The sequence below is a fragment of the Pelodiscus sinensis genome, chromosome 3, assembly GCF_049634645.1.
Source record: "Pelodiscus sinensis isolate JC-2024 chromosome 3, ASM4963464v1, whole genome shotgun sequence".
NCBI classification, from domain to species: domain Eukaryota; kingdom Metazoa; phylum Chordata; order Testudines; family Trionychidae; genus Pelodiscus; species Pelodiscus sinensis.
The window spans coordinates 19,063,632-19,078,339 of record NC_134713.1 but is presented as its reverse complement, the minus strand read 5'-3'; the positions used below and the strand labels follow the sequence as shown (position 1 = coordinate 19,078,339).

Sequence of the window (14,708 nt, the reverse complement as noted above, 5' to 3'; positions counted from 1 at the left end):
AATATGTTTTGTTACTTTTTTACACACAAAGTATTTTTGTTAAACTGTAAAAATCCACAACAGCTATCGGAAACCCACACAATCTATGAGTTACACTGACAAAATGGAGATAAAATAAAACACACTGGAAAGTGTGTGCATGCATGCACACACACTGGATTCTTTGAAAGCTCTTAGACAACCTCTCAATCTCACTCATTTCCTGCATTTTAAATGGTGCTCAACTCACCTTTTTTACATCCGTTTTTAAGCAGAATGCCATGCATGGGGCTTTCTGCTTAACAACCAATGATACAATATGGCCCTATCTATTTTTCATCTGGAAAATATTTAAAAAATGAATCTAGGGATGGAAACTTATATTATAATAATAAACTTTAATAATTATTAAATATGTTTGCATATGGCGGTATACATTATATACATATTCCTCCATTTGGACATAAGCCAAAATCCAATGAATTCAGTGGGAGTCTATCCACTGACTTTAGATCAGGGCCTCATCTTCCTTGTAAATATAACAAAAAGTTGCTACACACCAAACATGGTGGGCACAAAACACCAGAAAGGAATCTAGTCTCTTCAAAGGCAGTGTAGGTGCATTGTATCAAGTGAAAAACTGACCCCAGAACTACTTTAGCAGCAGTAAGAGACGTATATTAGAGTGTCTAGTGGTTAGGACTTCTGGGTACTTATTGTATATTTGTCAGTCTCTTGCTGTGCGGTTTTGGACAAATCATGTCGCTCAGTTTATAGCGAAAATGGTATAGTAATGGAACAATCTACTGGCATTTTGTAAGGTGTTTTTATATGTGTCACAAGCTTTGTCATCTCCACAAAAAAGCCACAATATAAACAATGGTGTTACATTGGTCTTGCATTTACTTTAACACAATGGGTAATGGAGTGATAAATTTTTGCTCTGTACAGCAAAATTCCCTTTATTCTAAGTACTGTCCTTCCAGAGAGAAACAAATGTATAACACTTAGTTTCTCTACTGCATTATCCATGTCATCTTTAATTGCAAAAATGTATATTGCAAAAAAACTGATGTGGCCAAGTAAATCTGTATCTGATTTATGGGCAATTTATAAAGGAAATAGACCCTATAAAATGTATACAAATGTGTAGCCTTGCACACAGGGTCAGATAGATAGTTTAACAAGGAAATAATTAACGTGAAGTGTCTCTCATGAGCTGCCAGGTAGATATTTTGATTGCCCGGATTTTCACTAAATTCAAAGCCAAAAAAATGTATAGTTTTCCAAACATTCTTTAACTCTATCAACTGTGTCAGTGTACTACAGCTGATGACAATATATTTCACCAGGGTTGCCAAAAAACTTTTAATTGTAAATGGTCCCTGTATTGCATTACTTCATAGGAGAAGAGCCAACTTATAGAGGGCATGATCAATTTTGTAGGGAAGTAAGTCTATTGCCAATGCTTTTAACCCATCCAAGAAACAAATTTCACACTATGCTTTTTTTAAATAAATTTTAAAAACCCACAAACAACAATAAAACTCCTATTCTAAACCTCCGGTTGGAGCCCTTAAATCCATGTTGCTTTTCCCAGCCTCACCAATAAAGCTCAAGCAGACTGAAGACAGGGAATGTCTGTGTTGCCAAGAGCAATTTCCAGTGGACTTTGATCAAATGATGCTGTAATCCCTGATGGGACACATACTTCATTTATAAGGTATTCTTTGGTGTCGTTCCCAAGGAGTATGCAAGCATACGTGTTTTGTGAGCAGAAAAGCGCTCTCTCTACAATAAGCAGTACAGATAGCAAGAGGACAGCCCTGCCATGCTCAACTCAAATGCACAAAGCTGGCTAGATAGGTTTGCTTTCAACATCACTCATTTATATGGCCTGACCATGTTTGTCTGGGCTAATCAGATAGAGAGAAGGCCAAATCTCAGTCCTAGGATTTCTATAGACATTCCCCTCAATCCAAGAGTGATAATTAACACATCATAAAAGTCTTATTCTCTTCATTGTTGCGCTCATCCCTGGAAAAGGCATTTTGGAAACTAGTGGGATTCATTAAATTGCAGGTTATCACAGGAAAAAATATTTCTGAATTTTATTACCTGATTACGGTCAATTGCCTCCTTTTCAACAGAGAAGCATTTGAAGTGTGTTAGAGTTTCAGAATGATTTGTTGCATTCAGGAGAGGATATAAAGTCACCTAAGTTCACATTTCCAAAGAAAGATTTACAAAAATATATCAATTAGGTTCAAGCTCAGTTTGCATCCAGATACTTATTCCTCTTAAAAAGGCATTCCATTTTTCCTACAATGCTGCTGAGCAAATTACATTGATATAGCCGGCTATTTTGAACCTTTATCAACTTCACCCTAGTTTAGTGATCACTGAGGACTCTAACATACTTTCCTGATCTGTTTAATAAATTCCACTAAGATCAGAATAAGCCTTCAGCGTAATGGGAGCGCATATGAAGACCCAGGTGTGCAGATGAGAAAAATCACAGAATGGTTTTTTTGAAAGCAAGATATCTTGACCTTATAGCTTGAATTTTTTCGTATTCTGCATTTTTACAATTTTCTAAATGTAATCCATTTGTAAAACTACTATTTGCAGCACTAAATCTTCTCCACTCTTCTCTTTTTAAAGAAGAATTACTTTATACATATGCAAACACACACACACACACACACACAGAACCCATTCTTGGTTAAGATAGCCACATGCGTACAACAAAAAATTCAGAAAAACTTAATAAGTTCCTATGTACATCTGTATTCTAGAAAGATGGTTTTTTTAAGAAAAAGAAAAGTTTGTTTCAATTTCCCATTTCCTTCACAAATAATTCTTATGATTTGAATAAAGGAAAATATTAAATGCACTGCTTCAAGGATATTTTCAATTAATAGATATATTAAATTTCTTTTCTTGATTGAGCTGCCTGTCAAGATGGTATGACTTATGGATTGAAGAATCAGTTTGGAAATGTTCCAAGAGAAGGTTAAAAAAAACCTGATGAAAGTTAAAGGATTCTGATGCAAATCAACAATAAGATTAGTGTTTCAATCCCTTTTTGACAGACTGTGCCGCAGCTGAACGGCTTCATGTTTCAATTTCTCTTCTCTTTAGCTTTAACATCCCCATTTCAGCATGAGTGGCAGGACTTGTGGTTCTGTAAAAGGGCATTCTTAAGGAGATAATGAAATGTTTCCAGATCTTAACGTACCACATATACACCACTTGTATTTTGAAAATGAGGGGCTAAGCTTTATACGTTGGGAAAGTGTTAAATGTCTGTGAGAGAGAATAAAGCTTGAGGAAGTTTCTTAAAAGCTGTTTTTATAAGATAAAATGTAAATCGAAACAGAAATCAGCTTGAAGCACAGATATGTTACTGATGTTATTATGAATCCTCATTTCCTACCCAACAAATTATTCTTTTCAATGTTGTTCTATCATCCTGTTTTAAAAGTTCCTGGCTTCTTTTTAATAGCCGTGTTAAGTTTTTCTCTAATTTTTGCATCTGTTGAGTGTTATAGAAGGCTCTCTTGGATTTTGTTTTCAGCAGGCATGTTTACGTTTTTAGCATCTTTTTATACTTTAAAAATCAATTCTTGAGGGAAAAGAAGAAAACAGTAATAATTCTGAAATAAATTTTGTAATTTGCAGTATTCATGTTCGGGAAAAAATATTAGAAGCCTTGAAACATGTTGATGTACTTCACTTCTTTCATAGCTCTGTTTTAGATATCAGTATATCCTTTAAAGCTCATCAGAAAATTCAATAAAATGCAATTTTCCTTTGTTCCTATTTATTTATAAATTGTTTATGAATCTACACGTTACAGAAATCTGCTTTAATGAGATAGGATTTATCCCAAGTTAGTCAATGGATATTTTAAGAAAAATATAATAAATTATTTTGCAAAGAGTTTTTCATATACTGTAACCAGAAAAACAATTTATTCCACTTAAAAACATTTTAACGTTAAAAAAATGGAATCAATATTTCAAAAAGTACACAAACTCCCTGAAGTTTATATTTTGTACATGTCTTACATTAATCTATGTTGAACTGCACAGCTCAAGATATTGTATGGGCTAGATACACGGTATCTGATTTTTCAGTAGGTAGAAATACATGGTGTGTTATTTTCTGAGGAGCCACAAAATTATTTAATGTATCTAATGATTACTTGACTGTTTACTGGAAAGAAAAAAATCTTATATTTAATGCAAATTCCTCTACATGCTGAATGTAAATGTTAAGTCTCTGATTCTATCATTGCAGCTCACTAGGGGTATGTCTACACAGCAGGGCTAAAGTCTAATTAAGCTACGCAACTTGAGCTACATCAATTGTGTAGCTACAGTCAAAATAGCTGAATTCAGCTTTTGGGACTATTTACAAAGCAGGAAGTCAAAGGAAGAACACTCTTCCTTCGACTTCCATTACTCCTCATAAAATGAGGATTACAGGAGTCGGAGTAAGAAGTCCTCCAGCTCGACATTATTTCGAAATAAAGACTAGCAGTGTAGATGCACACTATGTTATTTCGGAATAACGTCAATTATTCCAAAATAATGCTGCTGTGTAGACATACCCTGGCTGACTGCTGTGGGCATGCAGAGCTTGACTGAAGCCTTAGATTCTAATCCTTCACTGACATCAGTACAGAATGGGACTTGGGGGCCTGATATCATCTCTCCTTGTACTCTGGGGAGCTTTAGGTGCAAAGGAATGTAGAAATAAGTCCTTGCCTACACAGGAAGAATAGCCTCAATGCAGCTGCACCAAATGCTGCATCAAACCTGATCCCAAACTACAGAGAAGGGCAAGATGGCTGGCACTGATTGAGCTGATGTTAATTCTTGCTTCAAGTGAGGGCAAACCCTGATTTGTTGAATTTGTGTAAACCCCAACTCCCCTCATCTACCAGGTCTTGTGCTGGCTCAATGCTGTTTCTGAACACCAAGCTTTCAGCTGGCGAAGGTTACACCTCACATAGTAGGTTTGTTGTACTGTTTCGGACTCCCCCTGTGTTGGATCTACATACACCCACTTACAAAGAAGCCTGATTGGTCTTGTTGACACTTGTTCTCCTTGGTATATCACCAGCAGTGCAGCTCCATGGGTCAGAGGAATAGTGGAAGCACAGGTGCAAATGGGCAGCTGGAGGCCATTTGCTTTAGCTTCAGTGCTATCTACCGTCTCTAAGCAATGTTGAAATGGCAACAGCCAATGGTAGCGCAATTGTTATTTGCATGACAGCAACATTAGAGGCACCAAACAAGAACAGAATTCCATTGTAGTGTGCATACATATCAGGACAGATGGTCCTTGCTCCTATTTACAGTGTAAATAGGCAAGAAAAAAGGTAAGAAGGAAAACTTCCAGTTAGTGAATCACTCTAGGACTAAGCTGGGAGATCCACACACCTAAAATGGAGCTGCAGTGCACATGCACCAGGGTCTAAAACATAGGCCTCTAGAGAATTTTTACAGCAGAAAATTAGGTGCCATGTCTAGGAAGCAGCTGAGGGGAGTTTTGTGGAACTGAGTGGTTCCATACACAAAGATTTAGCTGTCTAACTCTAAAATCTAGGCACTTAAATTTCTTCATGGCTCACGCCCACAGACCAAATTATAGCTATGCCATTTAGTGGTCTGGTGAAAATTGGTTCCAAATTGTGAAGATTATAAGGGGTTTTTAAAATGTGCATGTGCACTGGGTTTTGTAATGCAATCTGCTAATGGTCTGGAAACATTCTCTTGATTTTGCAGAGGCATACATAGCTTAAGACAGCTTGGAGGCACTGCTGTCTCTTTTCTAAAATTAGAATCATAGAAGATTAAGGTTGGAGGAGACCTTAGGAGGTCATCTAGTCCAACCCCCTGCTCAAAGCAGGACCAACCCCCAACTAAATCATGCCAGCCAGGGCTTTGTCAAGCCTAGGGATGTAAAGTCCCATTTAATCAGTTAACTGGTTGAACTTTACATTTAACTGGTTAACCACTTAAACAGGATCCCATTGGCAGGGGGCCGCTCCAGCCTGGCCGGCCACCGCTTAACCAGTAAACATCACCCAGTAATGGTGGTTAACCAATGACATCCTTAGTCAAGCCTGGCCTAAAAAATTTCAAAGGATGGAGATTCCAAGTCCTCCTTAGGTAACCCATTCCAGTTCTTAACCATTCTCCTAGTGAAACAGATTTTTCCTAAACCTTCTCTACTGCAATTTGAGACCATTGCTTATTTTTCTGTCATCTACTACCACTGAGAACAGCCTAGCACCATCCTTTTTTAAATGCCCCTTCAGATAGTTGAAGGCTGCTATCAAAGCCCCCCTCATTCTTCTCTTCTGAAGAACAACTAAGTCCAGTTCCTTCAGCCTAAGCTCAGAAGTAATGTACCCCAGCCCCAGAATCATTTTCACTGCTCTCCACTGGATTCTCCCCAGTTTGTCCACATCCTTTCTGGATTGTGTGTGGGCGGGGGGAGGAGAGGAATAGACACAGTATTTTAGATTTGGCCTCACCAGTGCTGACTAGAAGGGAATAATCACTTCCCTCAATCTGCTGGCAATGTTTCTACTAATACAATCCAATATGCCACTAAGTTTTCTTGGCAACAAGGGCACACTGTTGACTTATATCCAGCTTCTCGTCTCTGGGAATTCCTGGGTCCTTTTCTGCAGAACTGCTGCTTAGCCAGTCAATCCCCAGCTTGTAGCAGTGCTTGGGATTTTTCTCTCAAGTGTAGGACTATGCTTTGTCCTTTTTGAACCTCAAATGTCTTTTGAAAAAACCCTCCAATTTGTCTAGGTCACTCAGAGTATCTACCTTCCAGTATAGCTACCTTTCCCCCCAGCTTAGTGTCATCCACAAACTTATTGAGGGTGCAATCCATCCCCTCATCCACGGAGACGTTGAAGAAAACTGCCCTTGGACTGACCTCTGAGGCACTCTGCTTGATATTGGCTGCCAACTAAACATTGAATGTTGATCACTACCCATTGAGCTTCATGATCTAGCCAGCTTTCTATCCACCTTATAGTCCATTCCAAACTGAAAAATCCCAGTTTTATTAATCTCTCCTCGTATGGCAGCCACTCCATATCCCTAATCATTTTTGTTGCTCTTTTCTGAACTTTTTCTAATGCCAATATATCTTTTTTTGAGAGAAGGTGACCACGTCTGCATACAGTATTTACAATGTGGGAGTACCATAGATTTATACAGAGGCAATAAGATATTGTCAGTTTTAAGCTACATCTAGCCTATGGAGAAGATAGACTCCGCAGTGGTCAATCTTCTGGCATTCAATTTAGTGGGTCTAATAAAGACCCACTAAATCAACACTGGAATTCCTACTACTCATGAGGAGTAAGGGAAGTTGATGGGAATGTTTTTCTCTCTCTTTCTTAATGATTCCTAACAGTCTGTTTGCTTTTTTTGACTGATGCTTCACATTGTGATAGTTCTCTGAAAACATCCACTCAATGACTCAAAGAATCATAGGGCTGGAAGAGACCTCAGGAGGTTATCAAGTCCAGCCCCCTGTCCAAAACAGGACCAATCCCAACTAAATCAACCCAGTCAGGGCTTTGTCAAGCTGAGACTTAAAAACCTCTAGGGATGGAGATTCTACCACCCTCTCCAAGACCTCTCGAGTGGTAACAGCTAATTTAATCTACAACCAGAGAGCTTCCTAGGTTTGCAACAGAGAGCAAGTACAGGTCTGCTGCCCTTCAGCTGCACAAAAACAACAATGTTGCATGACCCCTGCATACAAGACTTAAGTGAGTTTTAACACAGAAGTGTGACTATGCAAATAGCGTGAGGTCTTTTCCCCCATTTCATCATAAAGTGGCAAAGGAGAGCTCCTTCCAACCCTGGCTTATAAAACTCTTAAGAGTAAGATCATGCTTTTTATCATAGAGGGTATAGTGTTGTTTCAATTCTCATGTAGCCTACCTTGTATGGTAGGGATTCCATCACCGTGAATGGCTCATGGTGACACACACTAAGTTTAAATGTTCTGCTACTGTATTAGCCTTCAGAAATTGCCATTTTCTCTTCAATTTTTGCCAGCCCCTGTATAAAACTATGGTACGCCCACATCTTGAATACTGTACTGTGTACAGATGTGGTCTCCTCACCTCAAAAAAAGATATTTTGGCCTTGGAAAGGGTTCAGAAAAGGGCAACTAAAATGATTAGGGGTTTGGAATAGTTCCCATATGAGAAGAGGTTAAAGCGACTGGGACATTTCAGTTTAGAAAAGAGGAGACTGAGGGGGGATATGATAGAGGTATATAAAATCATGAGTGACGTGGAGAGAGCCGATAAAGAAAAGTTATTTATTAGTTCCCTAAGTAGAAGAACTAGAGGACACCAAATGAAATTAATGGGTAGCAGGTTTAAAACTAATAAAAGAAAATTCTTCTTCATACAGTGTGTAGTCAACCTGTGGAACTCCTTGCCAGAGGAAGCTGTGAAGGCTAGGACTATAATAGAGTTTAAAGAGAAGCTAGATAATTTCATGGAGGTTAGGTCCATAAAAGGCTATTAGCTAGGGGATAAAATGGTGTCCTTGGCCTCTGTTTGTCAGAGGCTGGAGAGGGATGGCAGGAGACAAATCGCTTGATCATTGTCTTCGGTCCACCCTCTCTGGGGCACTTGGTGCTGGCCACTGTCGGCAGACAGGATACTGGGCTACATGGACCTTTGGTCTGACCCAGTACGGCCGTTCTTATGTTCTTATAAGATCCAGAAAGCAACACAGTAGCTTTCAAGACAGGACAGTAGCAGCATGAAAGATGGTTCCCATCAGTAACAGTAAAAGGGTTTTTTGAGATGCAGAAACCAGCAATGGAGTGGAAAGGCAAGGGCCAGCCCAGAAGGAAACAAAAGAGTGCTGCAGTTGGCACAAGCAGCAGTGGGGCTGCACAGACCATGTGGTGCATTACCCCGGAGAGCCTGAACAATCAGGGTTAGTCATTCTATCTTCATAATAGAGGCTGGAAGCACCATTTCCACCTGTTATGTTGTGGTTGTCTGACAGGCCCAGCTGCTTTCATGCTTTGTCTGTCACACAGGCTGCCCTCTTGTGGTTTGCTGCTTCACAAGTTGGATTTTTACTTGCCACTCTGCAATGCGTTACGGGGTGCCTCACAGCATGCCTTAAAAATATACAACACAGTGCTGATTTTTTAATGTGCTATAAGGGGCAGCGTAGGGCAGCCAGGTTACAGTACTACCTCCATGTGAACACACATCACTTAATCCACCTATCGGGCCTCCCTCAGTTTCCTGGAGACCTGGGATTCCTTCCAGGCAGGTCTCACCAACCAGTGGAATTTGTGTTTTATCTTCCACTGCCTAAATGGATCTTTTGGAGCTTCCAAAATAAACCCAGCAACCTCTCAGATCTCTCCAGCAAGGGTTGCCAATCATCGTCGCACCCTTCTGCAGGTGTCAGGGCTTCCTCGGGAAGACATGGTTTAAGTTATTCCGAGGCTACAGCAAACCCAAGAGGAACACTTTGCAAGAAGCATCACTGGGAACAGATTAGGAGCCAGTTCTCCATATGGGGAGGAGCATATGAAACACTACAACAAAGCCTTTAAAAGGCATGGAGTGGGTCTCACTGAAATTAAAAGAGCACCAGCCTTCACAGTTGAGGCTCCTATGCCAAAGTTTTCAGCCAGTTTACTGATTTCAGGATGGACGTGTCCCGAATTAAAACCAGTTTCACTCTCCCATTTGCTAACCAGCACCTGAGCGGAGTCAGGAATTTAGCCTTCACATGAAAGAGGGCTAGGATTGCCAACCCTCCAGGATTGCCCTGGAATCTCCAGGAATTGAAAAGTAATCTTTCATTGCAGATTATGTCGTGTGATGAAACCTCCAGGAACATGTCCAGCCAAAACTAGCAACCCTAATGAAGGCACGAAGCCACGAAGTTCTCATCTGAATCCCTGAAATGCAGGGTGATTTGAGCCAGCCAGAGTAGCACTTGAAGTTAGTCCCTTATTTCAAGGGAGCATCAGACAAGGCCTTTTCTCAAAAGTGAAGAGAGACACCCAATGGAAAAAGACAAAAGTGCACCCAGAGACTATGAGCCAGAGGAACAGAGAAAGTAATAAAGTTTATGGGCAAAGGAGCCAGGCAACCAGCCTCATCTCCAGTGGTCCAGATCAAGGAAAGTCGCTTGAGGAGAGGCTCTCCCTGCTGTTGGAAGTCCTGCAGCTGTGTGAGACTTCTGCCGCCTGACTGGATACACTCAATCCCAGATGGAGCCACTGCAGTTGCACCACTACAAGCTTGCTGAATTATCTAAGCAGATCTATATTCTAGCTGCCTTGCCAAGACGACATCAGGAGTAAGAGACCCCAGAGCAGGTATAGAAATCCAGGGCCTCCATGGGGGTGCAAATGACTCTCACATTCTTGTGCAGGCCTGTGAATATTTCTCAACCTCTCTCCTCACACTCCCTCCACTGATCAGAGCGCTGTGCACAGGGCTGTCCTAGGGAGCTTGGATGAGCGAGCAAAAGGATTCTTTGGGTTCATCCCAACTTAACTAACTCGTTTTCCCAGAAGAGGGCATTATAAAGAAACTGGGCCCAACTCTATTGTGCTGTCAACAATTTTAAAAAGATCTACAGGCCAACTTTCCACATAAACTGGCAAATGGGACTTAGGGGTCACTAAGTAACTGGAAAATTATGCTGACATGCTAGTGAATCTTAACACTATTATAGAAGCATTTTGAAAACTGCAATTAATGATTCTCCACAAATACTACTGTCCCCTTTTTACAGATGGAGGAACAACCAACATCTCTCCAATCTGCTTCTTGTGAAATTCTAGATGGTACAGATATTGCACTCAGGCACTGACAGAAATAGCATATGCCCACCCAGGCACTTAGACTATAGTATAACAAGAGCAGCAAGCACAGGTTCCAGGTGGTCGACACACCTCAGTGGCCAAACAGACCACTGCAGAAGGAACTATTCTAAGAATAAGCTGCAGCCACACGATCAAAATCATTGAGATTCAGAGTTCAGAACTAGTGTCAAATGCCCCATAAAAAACAGAATAATCCTCAGTGATCTCCAGGGGTTCAGGTTGTCTACCCTGATCCCCAGCTTAGTTCTCTCTTTCTCTCTGTAAACTGACAATATTAGTTTGTTATGAATTTAAACATTTTGTAACCCAGACCCATGTCAGAGACCCAGGAAATAGAAAGCATTCTTCTACCTGCATCCCTGAATGTTCTTCCGAGCAAAGACTATGTATTTCTCCATGTCTATACAGAGCCCAAAGCATTTTGGGCACCATTATAAATATAAATAAATAATAGAGTGAATTACACTTGCACTCAGGTACTGGCCTGGGAATTGGATGAGGGTTAGATCTTACACAAGGTGTTTTGGGGCCCAGTCCAGGAAAGTTTTTACACATATGCATAACTCCCATTGAAATCAATAACAAGTACATGCTTAATTGCTGCACTGAATAGAGATGCTTTCTTGGCATGCGGCATGTATCAATTTGTGCCTGTAGTACGGGGTGAGAAGCAGTATCTCTCTACCTCACATAGGCAATGTTCAGAATGTTAGTGAGGTGCTCAGATACTAGGGGCAGTACAAGTACTGAAATCATAGAATCATAGAATAATAGGACTGGAAGGGACCTCAAGAGGTCATCGAGTCCAGCCCCCCGCCCTCAAGGCAGGACCAAGCTCCGTCTACACCATCCCTGACAGATGTCTATCTAACCTGTTCTTAAATATCTCCAGAGAGGGAGATTCCACCACCTCCCTTGGCATGTTCAGATTATTATTAAGCTTTCGGGCCAGATGTTGCCACTTTTATTCGCAAGTAGAAATTTCCTCTAGAAGAACAAGGAGTCATACAATAAAATTACTAGGCAGCTGATTAAAAAAAAAGTATTTCTTCACAATCAACCTGTGGATCTCCTTGCCAGAGGTTATTGTGAAGGCCAAGACTATAACAGGAGTCTATTTATGAGTAAGATACTACTCATTATGAGGAAGGAGGACAGAACTTGGTCCATAAATTGCAAACTCCTTTCCATAAGAACCTCACAAACAAGCATGTAGGCAACTTATCTAGCATCCTGTAAGCAGGCACGATGATAAATAAAAATAAACATATGTCTGCCCACTCCACTTGCTTGAAAAGACTCATCCAATTAAATACCAGACTGGGGAGGGGGAGAAGCCCACAAATTAAATACATTGTATTCCAACATATCCTGCAGGTCATGAATTCAGGCTCCAATGAACAGAGGTGTTGTCCCTGCAGTGAAAATGCCAGGATAGTAGTATCTTGGAGGTTATTCCTGGAGAGTAACAGCAAAACATTCGAGCCAATTTCAAGTACTATGAAGGGCATAGAGGGCATATTTAAGCGCTATTAGTCATCCAGAAGAATTTTGTTTTTCTAACCTCTGCATTTCTATCTGTCACTTTTAGGGAATAAATGTGTGCTCCCGCCAGTTCTTTGACATTACACTTGCTTTGGATGATTGCCTTTCCCAAATATTAATAGTAACTCATTATGGACACAGCATTGGTATTTAGTTAGATCAGACCAGCTTATTTTTTAAAAACAACTATTTCATATAAGGACACAGATGTTTTTAATTTACACAAAGAACAAACAAAATCTTATTGTTCAGTTACAGAGAATACAAACACTAATGGCTCTTTTAGAAATTAACACTAACAAAGTTTTTTTTAAGAAAGTCCCTTGTCACATTAGGGACTGCTTGTGCCTAATCACCTATATTAATACATTAGTGGTAATGAGTGCTGTGTTTTGTAGTCCAAGTCAACATGAATGCAGTATTTACAGAAGACAATAGAAAATTGCATAAGCATAACAACTTAAGCTCATGTTTATACAAATAAGGTTTTTTTTTTTACAAAAAATTAAGTAGGGATATAAACTCTAGCAATTAGGGCATAAGCCAATCATTGGCTCATGGTGATTGTATTATAGCTTTCTCTGAAGCATCTGAAACTGACCCTTGTCAGTTGACCATTGACTCAGAAAGCAGCCTGGAGTAGATGGACCACTGCTCTGATGCAGAATGGCCATTTTTACGATCCTGCCATCCAGCCAGTTCCACTGTATTTTCTTGTCTCCAAGCCCACGCTTGAAATGGCGTACAGATATTGCAATCACCTGCCCCACAACTGGATTTCATGCCACCTACCCTCCTTTGATGCCTGCACAGTGCAAGCTTCACATAATTGTGGGGGCATTTAGGCCTCTGAGAAGGGAAATTCTTTTGTGCATGGATGTGAGCGACTTTTATCCACAATGGGTTTTCTTGTGGTAGCACAGGAACTTAACTAATGATTATTCTCCTTTCCTCTGAGATCTAAAAACTCTTTGACGACTCCCCAGCAAGGTAGGTGTTATCCTCCCCATTTCACAGATGGGGAAACTGAGGCACAAAAATTGAAGTGATTTGCCCAATATCACCCAACCAGAGCTAGGTACAGAACCTAGAGTTCCTTGTTTCCAGCTTTGAGAGTCAATCACTATGCCATTTTCCCTCTCTCAACCTCCATCGCTTTACTATGCCAGCACTTTATAGTAAGGCACATTCTACTCAGTAACAATTAAAACCAATATAACCAAAATCTTTATCTAAAATTAAAACATAGAAAGAAACTAGGGCTAGTATCTCTGTTATATCAGCACATGGAATCTTCCTGTCAGTGATGAGAATACTTCTAAATTCACCCCATATTGAGAAGATGAAGGAATATATAAGCATAGCATATACCTCAGGGTCCTCACTATCTCAGGTAGCCGCACAGCTGTCAGAGAACATGCTCTCTGCTGCCACCTTAGGGCTACACTTATTTTCTCACTATGGCCTAACAAAAGGTGAGCCAGGAAGCATGCAAACAGACATGCAGTATTAGTAGCAAAGCTCCAAAAAGCCTACCTTTTTTTAATCCTCTTGCTTCTTCACTGCCTGCAGAGTAAGCATTTGTGAGCTGGCCAAAACACGCAGTGCACATTCACAGCTGCTGCATAATCTCTGCACAGTCATCCAATAGGAGCACTGGGAGTGGTACATGTTAGAACTCATGGGTCATGCCTTACAACTCAGAAGTATCATTATTCTCATGCCCTGTGGTTCCCTTCCCTCTCAGGGTTTTTCCAGCAACCTTATGGGAAAGAGTGGGAATTTGGCTCATTGAATCAAATTTCAGAGAGCCCTGTCTTTTTACTACCAACTAACACATCCTAGAGTGAACATTATTCATCTACTCGCTACCAGTCTCTCCCTGCCTCTTCTGTGTTGTAGTATTTTGGAGACCCAGGCTAGCTTAAAATGATAATAGGGGATATAGTGAAAACTACTTAGCCCCTTCCTTTTAACCTGTCCTATAGCAGTGGTTTTCGGGACAAATTTTTGGCGGCCTCTTGCTGGTGGCTGCTCTCACACTTTTTCCTTAAACTACTTAATTCGTTTAGGAAAAACAAACAAATAAGCAGCATACATGTCGGAACCATTTAACTTTATCTATTGCTAGCTAGAAAATCCACTGTGAAAAGTGATATTAACAAACCTACAAGTATCACTCTTCACAGAAGACTTACACAGCCCTGGCAAGCCTGCCAAATTAAGCCCTGGATTGGGGGTTGGAGGGTGGC

At 40.4% G+C, this 14,708-nt stretch overlaps 1 long non-coding RNA gene across 2 annotated transcripts in view; it reads right to left on the bottom strand.

Moving 5' to 3' along the window:
• The window catches only part of LOC112543789 (uncharacterized), a 58,177-nt gene that overhangs the window by 42,989 nt on the left and 480 nt on the right, over positions 1–14,708 (bottom strand). Inside the window, exon 2 of one of the 2 annotated variants that reach the window (XR_012902489.1) lies at positions 13,993–14,112. The exons of the other annotated variant lie outside the window; for it this stretch is intronic. This is a non-coding gene — a long non-coding RNA (uncharacterized LOC112543789). The remainder of the gene's footprint in view (positions 1–13,992; positions 14,113–14,708) is intronic. 2 annotated transcript variants of the gene reach the window in all.